The sequence below is a fragment of the Gekko japonicus genome, unplaced genomic scaffold (genome assembly GCF_001447785.1).
Source record: "Gekko japonicus isolate JY-2015 unplaced genomic scaffold, Gekko_japonicus_V1.1 scaffold355, whole genome shotgun sequence".
NCBI lineage: Eukaryota > Metazoa > Chordata > Lepidosauria > Squamata > Gekkonidae > Gekko > Gekko japonicus.
The window spans coordinates 839,781-850,290 of record NW_015167066.1 but is presented as its reverse complement, the minus strand read 5'-3'; the positions used below and the strand labels follow the sequence as shown (position 1 = coordinate 850,290).

The 10,510-nt window shown below is 39.7% G+C and overlaps 1 long non-coding RNA gene across 1 annotated transcript in view; it reads right to left on the bottom strand.

Moving 5' to 3' along the window:
• Positions 1 to 410: 410 nt before the first annotated feature.
• Positions 411 to 10,510, bottom strand: part of LOC107111665 — a 31,654-nt gene continuing 21,554 nt past the window's right edge. Inside the window, exons 3-4 of the long non-coding RNA XR_001482568.1 lie at positions 9,334 to 9,521; positions 411 to 1,359 (exon numbers count right to left, since the gene is read on the bottom strand). This is a non-coding gene — a long non-coding RNA (uncharacterized LOC107111665). The remainder of the gene's footprint in view (positions 1,360 to 9,333; positions 9,522 to 10,510) is intronic.

Below are 10,510 nucleotides of genomic sequence, written 5' to 3'. Positions count from 1 at the left end.
GTGCCCCAAATATTTTCTGTATTAAAATAAAACATTTCTGTATTTACAGTAAAAGCAGAATGGCTGCAGCAGTTCATAACAACAACAAAGTTTAAAATACTCACAGGTGCCATAAAGGCTTTTATTCATGGCACTGGCCCTTGGCTCTGTTTCAAAGGCACCTTCCTTTTGCAATGCCTACAAATGAACAGGTTTTATGAAGATATCAACAGGTTCCTGTTTCTAAACAGGAGAAATTGAAAAGAAATGAAAAAAAACCCCCAACAAAAGGAAGACAATGTTGAAAGGACCTGAAAAGGCTGAGAGAACATTGGGTTACATTCAGGATGAAAAAATAACCTTTTATAGCATCTGACAATATTTAAATCATATGTTCTTTATTACATATTTAGAAACTCAGTCTTGTGCCAATAAGTAGATTAATCATCCAAATTGTTTGTGTTACATTTCTTCCATAAAAAATTGTCATTTTTTCCCCAAAGTGACTTCTCTTCCTCTTCCTTTTTCTTTGACAAAATGACATGAGGCGCTCTTTCACACAATTTCTCTATAGTTGACATGTCTGTGAGTTTTTGGAGGCTATCCTCATTTTGCTCATTCAGCATATCCCAGAAGTCCTTTGGTCGGGTTTTTGCTTTTTCAACACGGCCTGAAGGAAAGCTCTTGGGAGGCTCCCTTGGCCTATTTCCATTACTTTTGAAGAGGTCATTTAAAATAGAGGTGTCCCCTAGTACATCTGCAAAAGAGTTTTTCTTGCATATTTGAGCCTGTCTGCTTTCTGACTGAGACAGAGAGGGTTTTCTTGGTGAGTCTGTCCCTTTCAAATTCTGCTGTCCTTTAGTGGTATTTGCAGACAGCCCCTCAATTATTCCTGATTTATTGCTTAATGAGTCAGATGCCATAAAATCTTTGAATGCCTGGCTGTTTCTCCCACTAATGCTATCTTTGGTAATGACAGTGGGCAATTGTTTATCTTCAACTTTATGACACATAGCAGTATGTATGCAGGGATCATATGGAAACTGCTTTGTTTCTACTTTATGTCTTTTTTGGCCACACAGATCTACAGTTCTACAAAGAGGAACCTGAGCAGCAGGAGGACCAGGCTTTGATTTTCCATCTTTATTAACAGGCTTTCTTTTCCTGGACTGAGTTGTGCGCACATCTCCTTCCATGCTTCTTTCTTGAACCAAAACTGGAACATCAATTTTTAATAAGTCCTTTAGCTCTGGATACTTTGCACCATAAAATTCTTTCAACATTTTCTGCCTCTCTTCTGATGTTGCCATGGCGATATGCTTTGCGAGTTCATCCACTGAAGCCATACTGAAATGAGATGCCATTTCTTCAAACTGTCTCCTGTACCCATCAATAAACACCAAACATAGTTATTAGTTCTAATGACATAAAGACCAGTCAAGAAATCTGAACAAAAAAAATCTATATCCAATCAATCCATGACACTTACTTCCAATGGGTCAGGATGGCATTGCCAAATCACTGCACTTATAAAAATATATATCATTCAGATTGTGAAAGCAAATATGATGGAAGCATCAAGACCACTCCACTTGCATCTTACCACTGCACTCAGGTCAGAATGGAATGTTTTGCCACTGCAAGAAACTTCTCTGCTAGCAGGACAGGCCTTGTGCTGATGGAAAATGCCATCCTAAACTAAGCACAGCGGTGGGATATGACACACTGCTATGGGGTGGGATGTAGCAGTAGTAGTAGTTGTTGTTTGCACAACAGCTAACACTACTTTCCATTCACCTGTTCTGTCATCCATTATTGCTTTTTATCTCTCCACTTCTTTTTTAACCAAAGACATCAAACCAGTTAATCACTTTGCTACATTTATCTTGTATCTAACAATTCAGTCCTGAACCTACTACAATGACAACAACACTAAAAAAACCTCTGATTAACAATTCTTGGGTCACTTGACACTTACTTGTATCTTATCTAACACTACTTATAAACACTAACAACCTCAATGTAAGACAGACTGGAGTCCAGTGGCACCTTTAAGACCAACAAAGGTTTATTCAAGGTATGAGCTTTCGTGTGTATACACACTTCTTCAGATACAATGAAATGGAAGTTTGTAAGAAAGGAAATATCAGTCTGTACCTGTGCGAGTTTCTTTGCCGGGCTGATGGAGTTCCATTCCATCTGGCTGCGTGTGGTGCCTCCCATGAAGATAGTTCCAGGTGAAAAAGTGTGCCGTGCACACGAAAGCTCATACCTTGAATAAACCTTTGTTGGCCTTAAAGGTGCCCCACTGGACTCTAACTTTGTTCTGCGGAACTAGCCTCAATGTGAGACGGAGGTCCCCAGTGTGGTTCCCAAGGGCACCATGCTGCCCCCCCCCCAGCACCTCCCCTGGGCACTTGCCGAGCATTGTTTGAGAGTGGGGGGGGGGACCAGGTAGACTTTGGCAACGATGGGCTTATGTAAAGGGGATAGTCAGGACAAGAAGCAGTTTGTCCTTTTCCTTTTGCGTAAGTGTTAAATACCTTCAAAATGAAGACAGATACTGCCAGATGAAGGTTTCTTAGCTTACTTTAGTATGTACACTTGTTTTATGTGTATACAAGAAAACATTTGAAACAAAATGTTCCCTTGAAAATCCATCCAGTTAAACAGAACTTCTGCCCCGAAATGTTCAGAATTACTATCAGAACGATGCGTGACCCTAACTCCCTGGTAATTTGCAGTTGGTTCCACCTCCTGCGGTTACTGTTTTGTTTTTCCACCCATCACCCCGTGTCAGAATTCCAAAGGTGCCCGCAGGCTCAAAAAGATTGTGGATCTCTGATGCAAGACAATTTCACAATTTCAACCTTTTCCTCTGGCTTTAGTATAATCCCCTCGTTTATAAACAGCCTCCATCTTTGCACCATTGAAACCTGAGACCGTGCTTTGTTTCTACTCTGCTGTCTACAAACTGAAACTTTATCCATAATTATGCTGTATCAGCACTTCCTTGCCCACAGTTCTGTATATCTTTGTTTGTATTCACGGTTTTGCTAAAAGCAACCTTGCTGCAACTATTATGTTTCCAACAAAGATGCCATGCTTTATTACGAAGCTTCTTCCATTTGGCCAAACAACATTAACAATGAATTACATGGTATATTGCAATCCACATGGTATACTGCATTCCACAATCACACTCAATATAATCACAAACCTTTTGCCAAAAAAGGCTTTAAAACAGACAACTATACCCTATGTGGATGAATGTACCCTTTTCTTGTAAACAACATTAGCAGCGATCACTAGTAGTTTGAAACACTTTACAGATCCCAGTCAGCATATAGTGCCATATGTAAAGAAGTTTAAAACCATTTTCTATAATATTAACATTGACTGGGGTACCAATTATGTCTTCATAAACTTTTTCCCAAGTAGGACTTGTAATTGCTGTAATAAGTCTAGTTGCCACTTCACTCTGTAAGCCTTATGTACTAGCTCTATAAGCATCCCATAGGATTTCACTACCTAGCAGTCCTTTTATGTTCTCAAAAACATTCAAAAGTATAGAGATGTTAATTCGCTAACCTGTGTTCTGGAAATAATTTTTGATTTACACCTACTGAAATCTAAACAGAGGTTTAGCCTCTACTTTTTGTCTCTACTTTTGGGCATTTGTAGTTCACAAAATAGGAACAAACTTTTCCATAAGCAACAGAAATCCTGCGATGCCCTTCTGCTCAGCTATTGTCCATGTCTCTTTCTCTGTCAACTAACCCTGCAGCAGTGGGATGCATAGCAAACTTGATGTGGGGAGGTGATACATGTCTCTTGCTCTTACAAACTCACCAGGACACCAAGGTGCAGAGTTCAAACCTTTTCTTTGGAGGGTGTGATCTACATACACAGAGCCTTCTTTCAGCCCCTTGTGGCAGACAATTCCTTTCATTCCCATTCCTCGCTTCAGCTGGCAGGGAGTTCCTTCACTCCCATCCCTTGCCTTCTGTCATCTACACCTGGCTTTGCCTTCCTGCTTCCTTTAAGGCCCTCCCTAAAAGACCTTCTCCCTATGGCTGGAGGACACCTCCTCTCTGCTGATCCCATGCTCAGGGCAGCCTTCAAGGGATTCCATTTCTCCCAGCAGTAGCAGCTACAGTCAGCCAGCCAACCCCACCTTACAGCAGTGGTCCCTGGCCACACTCTCCCCACTAGCTTCCCTCAGGGCTGACAACTCAACTCTTGGGTGTGGCTGTCCCTGCTCGCCCCACCCCCAGTCCATTGCTCTGGGTGCTGCTGCTCAATAACCTCTAACCTTGGAGCCCTAGGGTTGTAGAGCCTTTACATTTTTTCACGCTGACGTTTTAGCTATGCATCCTCTTACCACAGAAACCTATACATTTCATGATTCTGTCTCAGAGCTCTCCCGACTCTTTGCTTTCATCACACTCTTCCTGGCACACTGAACTGAATTCAATCGTTAGCAGTGTCACACGATGGCTGTGGAAAATCTACTTCCTTATGGCTAGACACTATAGGGATATATATGAGGGCATAAATGCAGTTGTGCAAATTCAGCATCTTATTTTTGGTTTAATTAAAAACCCTTGGTTTGAAAAGGAAGCACATGTTGGTCTATACCCACTCTAAGGACAGCACTGCAGTGAATAAGACGTCATCTGTTTATTCATAGTTTTACGTACATAATAAAGTTTTATGTACATTTTGGACTAGAACACAAACACTGATCAATTTATCCAGGGAAATATATTCCTATAATTTTACCTTTTCAGAATCACAGCATTACATTTTCTTAAAACAGAGGGCTAATTAATAGAGGAAGGGATTAATGAAGGACATTATTGCTGCTAGGAACTGGAGGCTTAGGGTACTTCTTTTGTGGTTAGCCGTCTAGTAAAATGCTTAAAATCAGCCAGAACGAAGTGGCAACCATCCATAACACATTCATGTTGTTCCCATGGTAACCCAAAAAGAATACATATAGTGGCTCTATTTGTAATATAATGCCACTATATCCTATATCAAAACCTACATAACAAGCATTACTATCTTTTCCATCACGACTAACGAAACTTGGAATTCTCACATGTGAAGACAGACAAATATTTTAACATTTTGTGGGGCTGTCCTAAACACACATTTGGTCCATTCAGAGGAATTAGTTTTCAAGAAAGTAAAAGTGCATTTAAACCATTTCCATCATACTCAGAATACCTGACTGTCTTTATCCTATGATGTGATATTTAATTCACTAAATTTATTTATCTGTAGGGAAGAATGGAACAGCAAAGGATGAGATAGTTAGACAGTGTCATAGATGCAACGAACATTAAATTAAGCAAACTCCGGAGCACGACAGAAGACAGGAGGGCCTGGCGTGATGTGGTCCATGGGGTCGCGAAGAGTCGCTGTGTGATTGAACAACAACAAATCCAATATATGCAAATTTTCAGCGTTCTGAGAGGATTTAGCTGTAGGACTGTATGTCATTTATATCAAGATCTACCATTTAGCGCAATATTGGAATGTTACCATGAACCAAATGGCTTTAACAGATTTTCATATTTAGGTGCATGTAATAATAGCACCCATATATCCTCTTCAAGATATATCCAGATCAGAGTACAACTAATTTAAGTTAAAATATTAAGAGGAGAATTTTGTTCCAAAGCACCCCCTGATCTTAAATGCCAGCGTATTGTAATGGTTCAGAGTGACAGACTCTAATCTGAAGAACCAGATTTGATTCCCCACTTCTCCACATGAAGCCTGCTGGGGGTCCTTGGGTCAATCACAGTTCTCTAAGAGCTCTCTCAGCCCCGCCTCCCTCACAAGGTGCCTGATGGAGAGAGAGAAAAGGAAGGCAATTGTAAGCCACTTTGAGACTCCTTAGAACAGAGGAAAGTGGGGTATAAAACCCAACTATTATTCTTCTAGTTCTTTAATATAATTAGGTTACTAACAGTGCAATCCTAAAGAGAATTACACCTTTCTAAATCAACTAGAAATAAGGCCCGTTGTGAAAATAAATACAACGAGATCTAGAAAGAGGCTCTGGGAGTGTGCTCTGGCTTTGGGCAAACAGTGTCAGCTTCCTGTGGCGACCTCAGCAGGGTATAATGACAGAGTGCACTGTTTTCTCCAGAGGGAGTGATCTGTGCTACCTGAAGAGCATTTGTATTTTTGAGTTATCTGTAGCCCTCACCTGACTGCCAACATTTGCTACAAGTGTGGAGTAGCTAGAGAAAGTATTTTGGATCATACAAGTTTATAAACAAGTATGAAGCCAGGTGTCTGGGTCTCTAAACACTCCTTCTCACATTTATTTTTGAAGCTGTAAATGGCACATTCAATATGTTCACTTTGATATCTGATTTTTATGGAGGGTGGCAATCACCTAAAACTTCCTACTGACAATCTCCAAAATTGCTATGTTAGATAAAGTCTTTCAAAATTCTCCCCACCACCACCCCCGTCTGAATTGGCAGTTCTAGCAATGTTCACTAGGAGGCAACTCACTGTATGACCAAGTCATGGTAAAGTTCATACAGTATCACCTCAGACATAAAGGACCTGATTTAAACAAAGTCTCAAATAAAAGTTGATATGTTCATGCACTGCATATCTTTCACAGGAGGGCAATATGAATGAAAAAGTATTCCATTTCCTTGTCCCCTACCAATATACAGGAGATATAACAACTGCTGAAAATATATATCTATAATATGTATTTAAATACATTATTTAAACTAACTAACTAACTAAATAAATAAATTTATAGATATGGCTTGGCTGAGGGTTTGAAGGCCATGGTTGGACAGAGACCAACAGCGCTGATTGATTCCGTCAAAGATGGAGGTTCTGTGGCTGGGTGGGAGTGATCCAAGGCTGGGATGTCAACTCCCAGCTCTTGACGGTGTGCCACTAACATTGGCATCACTGGTCAAGAGTCTGGGTGTGCTTCTGGACACCTCATCTATGGCGGCCCAGACTGTGAAGGTTGCCAGAGTACTATCTCTTTAAGGGTTTGGGGTTTTTTGCAATGTCATTCCCCCCCCCCCCTAATTTTTTCCTTTCTGTGACTGACTTCTGACACTGTATCAGCATTGAATCATTCTCTATTACACTATAAGGCAATTTTACTAGCACACTTAGGACCTAAACTGGAAGGTATTTCTTTTTTTATTTAATTCCTCATATTTTTATTTAATACATTTTACTATTGGTTACATTTTGGAATTTATTGTCATCTTTATTTCCAGGTACATATTGGAGCTGCGGTGGCTCAAGTGGTTAAGACGCCGAACTGCAGGCTGTGGAAGGTCAGTAGTTCAGCAGTTCAAGACCCGGGTGCCGCAAAACGTCTTCGGACAGCGCTGGCTCTTCGGCTTTGAAACGGAGATGAGCACCGCAACCCTAGAGTCGGATTCGACTGGCTTTCGAGCAAGGGAACCTTTACCTTTTTACATATTGGTACTGATATTATTTCCAGTATATGCAACTACTTCTGGCACAAGGCCAGATTATATTTGTGGCCCCAAATAAAAATCTTTTGGTGTGTCATTCAATTCCAGATTGGAAGTAAGTATATTATGTTTGAGTACAGTAAAATATTTTTTAAATATTGGATGGAATTTTTAATTGAATAATTAAATATTAACCTAAAACATTTTCTCTCTCTCAATACAGCATTCCATTTTTGGCCCTATTTATTAATTGCTTATTGTCTTACATGTGTTACAGGGACTTTGTTGCTTGGTGTATTTTGTTCTTTGTACTATTTGACCTCTGAAGAAGGCTCCTGTGAGCCGAAACGTGTCAGGTCATTGTTCTTATTTGTGCTTTTGTCACTTTGAACATTTTATGAGGCTTTATTTGGGCCCCTACAAGGTTTCTATATGTCTTTGAAATAAATATTCTTTTGTCTATACTTATTTATGTTTTTAACTTTTGGCCCTCAATAAGTTTTCTAAACTTCCTTTGAAGGTTTTTGCTAGGTTAGTTTAGTTCCCCCCCTCTTTTTTTTGGGTTTAAACTGTAAGGGCCTAAACAGTCAGGGACCAATGTACCTGTGGGACCGCCTCTCCCAGTATGTTCCCTGAAGAGCACTATGCTCACAAGATCAAAATCTGCTGGTGATCCCAGGCCCAAGAGATGTCCGGCTATCCTTGACCAGAGACAGGGCTTTTTCAGAGGCATCCGTGCCCTCTGGGATCTTGTCCAGTTCTGCATGGTGTGTAAAACAGAGATGTTCCACCAGGCCTATGGTTGAGGACAGCAACAGTTTTTCCATCTCCTCCAGCCCAGGACCCCACCCCTTAGAGAAAGCAACCACATGCAGAATGCCATCTAGGAATGAAGGTTAATGGTTTCACTGGTTCACCAGAAACCAAAATTGATGGTTCGGTTTTAATTTAAATAATTTCTATTTTGAAATGTTTTTAACTGAACTGTATTTTAAATATGATGTACACTGCCCTGAGCCCTCTGGAGGAGGGTGATTTAGAAATCCTATTATCATCATCATCAACCATTCTCTTCAGAAGTTCACCTCTCAAAGATAAACTTTGTGAGATCCAGACATATAATGTGATTTAAGTTAACTTAGTTTAACTTAAGAGATATTCCAGATCATATAAACACTAATAAAGAACATGGCAACTACAAACATCAAATAATTCACCCGTAATTTATGTATTTCTATGCTGCTTGGTTCTGAGTTCTTTCAATGACAGTAATTATTACAGCCATTAACTAATAAGCAACAGTGCCACCACAGCCACTAATGTTTATTGTCCCCGTTTTCCAGAAAATAAAGGGACCTCTAAAAGCTGCAATTAAGGTAAGATTCTTCCAACACTCAACTATCACAGAATTTCAAAATACATTGCAAACACATTTTAAATATGATCACTGTGATGGAACCTAGAAACAAACAGGTACTGACAAGCCATAACTACCTTTGTGAAATGCAAAATCTGAGCCAACCCAACCAAAGATAGTTGCTATAATTTAGGGGAGCAGCTTATTATTCTTTTTCTTGCTATGGTATATGCTGCCACAAGCATCTGAAACTCACTAGCTACCACTAGGATCAATCTGGGAGTAAGAAGTATATCTGCCAAAAGAAGCAGCAAGACATTGGATGCTGGTTGTTCCCTAGATATGCCACATGCTTATAAAGCTTCAATTTTGACAACCAAGGTTCAAATTAAATTTGTAAAATTATTATTAATGATTCTCACTGAAAGCTAAAGCATATACAACAGAACAAAGAGACAAAATAGTGAGGCTATTTAAGGCCATCTTCCCAACCAAAAATAGTATGCTTACCTGCGGATTCTTTTGGGTGTCTTTCCAATCAGGAATGTAAATGAGCCTATTCGGTGGACCCTCTTCTCCTTCTGGTGTATAGGATGCGTAATATAAAGAACAGAGGGACTGCTGGTTTCACTTACTGAATGATGCTTCCTGGCACTCTTCCATCTTGATATAACTTGTTCTGGATTCTGTCTGTTTTTCTACACCAAATTTGAAATAAAAAACTTCAATATTTCCTGCTATCTAGCTTTTGTTCTATGATTCTTGAGATTTTATGACAGAAAAATATCCCAATATCTATATGTATTTTATTAGTAAATTGGTTGATTGTTAATCACTCTAAAATTGCAATGGAGACTGCATGTTATAAAACACTCACTGAAGTATTATCACTCAACTCAGAAACCTCTGTGCAGAAAGGTTGTTTACACTAAAGGGTGGATCTTTTCCAAATAAAATTCTCTCAGAAAAATATGGAAATATCCTGCTACTGCAGTACTAATATCTAGGATGAGTGAGACAGAATAAGAACTGGTTGCTGAAGAGCTGATGATGTACCGTTGTTGGACAGTTGTTGCACCAACAAGACCAACTGCTTTTGTTTTCCCAGTTCCAGTGTTTTTATTCATATCAGCCACACGTACAAGGACACAGAAATCATTGACAATCTTTCATTCCTTTATTGTGGCTGGGCCACAATCTAAGCTGCAGAATCTCATTAGGGAGCTCAAGCCTCTAGCTTATTCTGCAAAAGAAGACCACCTTTCTGGTTCCCTGGTTCCATTGTGGCCCACCATCTGTCCAATATTTTTTTAGTGTTCCGGTCAGTTCTTAAAAAAGATGTACTTGCTCATGCTTTAGTAGCACCAGCCGCAAAGGGCCTTCTTGGTCATGGCACCAAAACTTTGGGAACTCTGCCCCCAGAGAAATTCATCTTTCTCCCTCTATCATCTTCCTCCAGCAGGTAAAGACATCTTTCTTCAGTTTGGCATTCCCTCACGAACTCTAAATATCCCTCCCCCCTATTCATGTTTTTGAGTGTTTATATTTTTATTTAATTGCTTTAACTATTTTATGTGTATTTGTATTTTAAATGTTTTAAACCTCTCAAATGTTTCAATGTTTTGTTCGTAATGTCTTAATATTTGCCACTTTGGGTGCCCTAAATTGGGTGGAAAGGTGGAAGAGA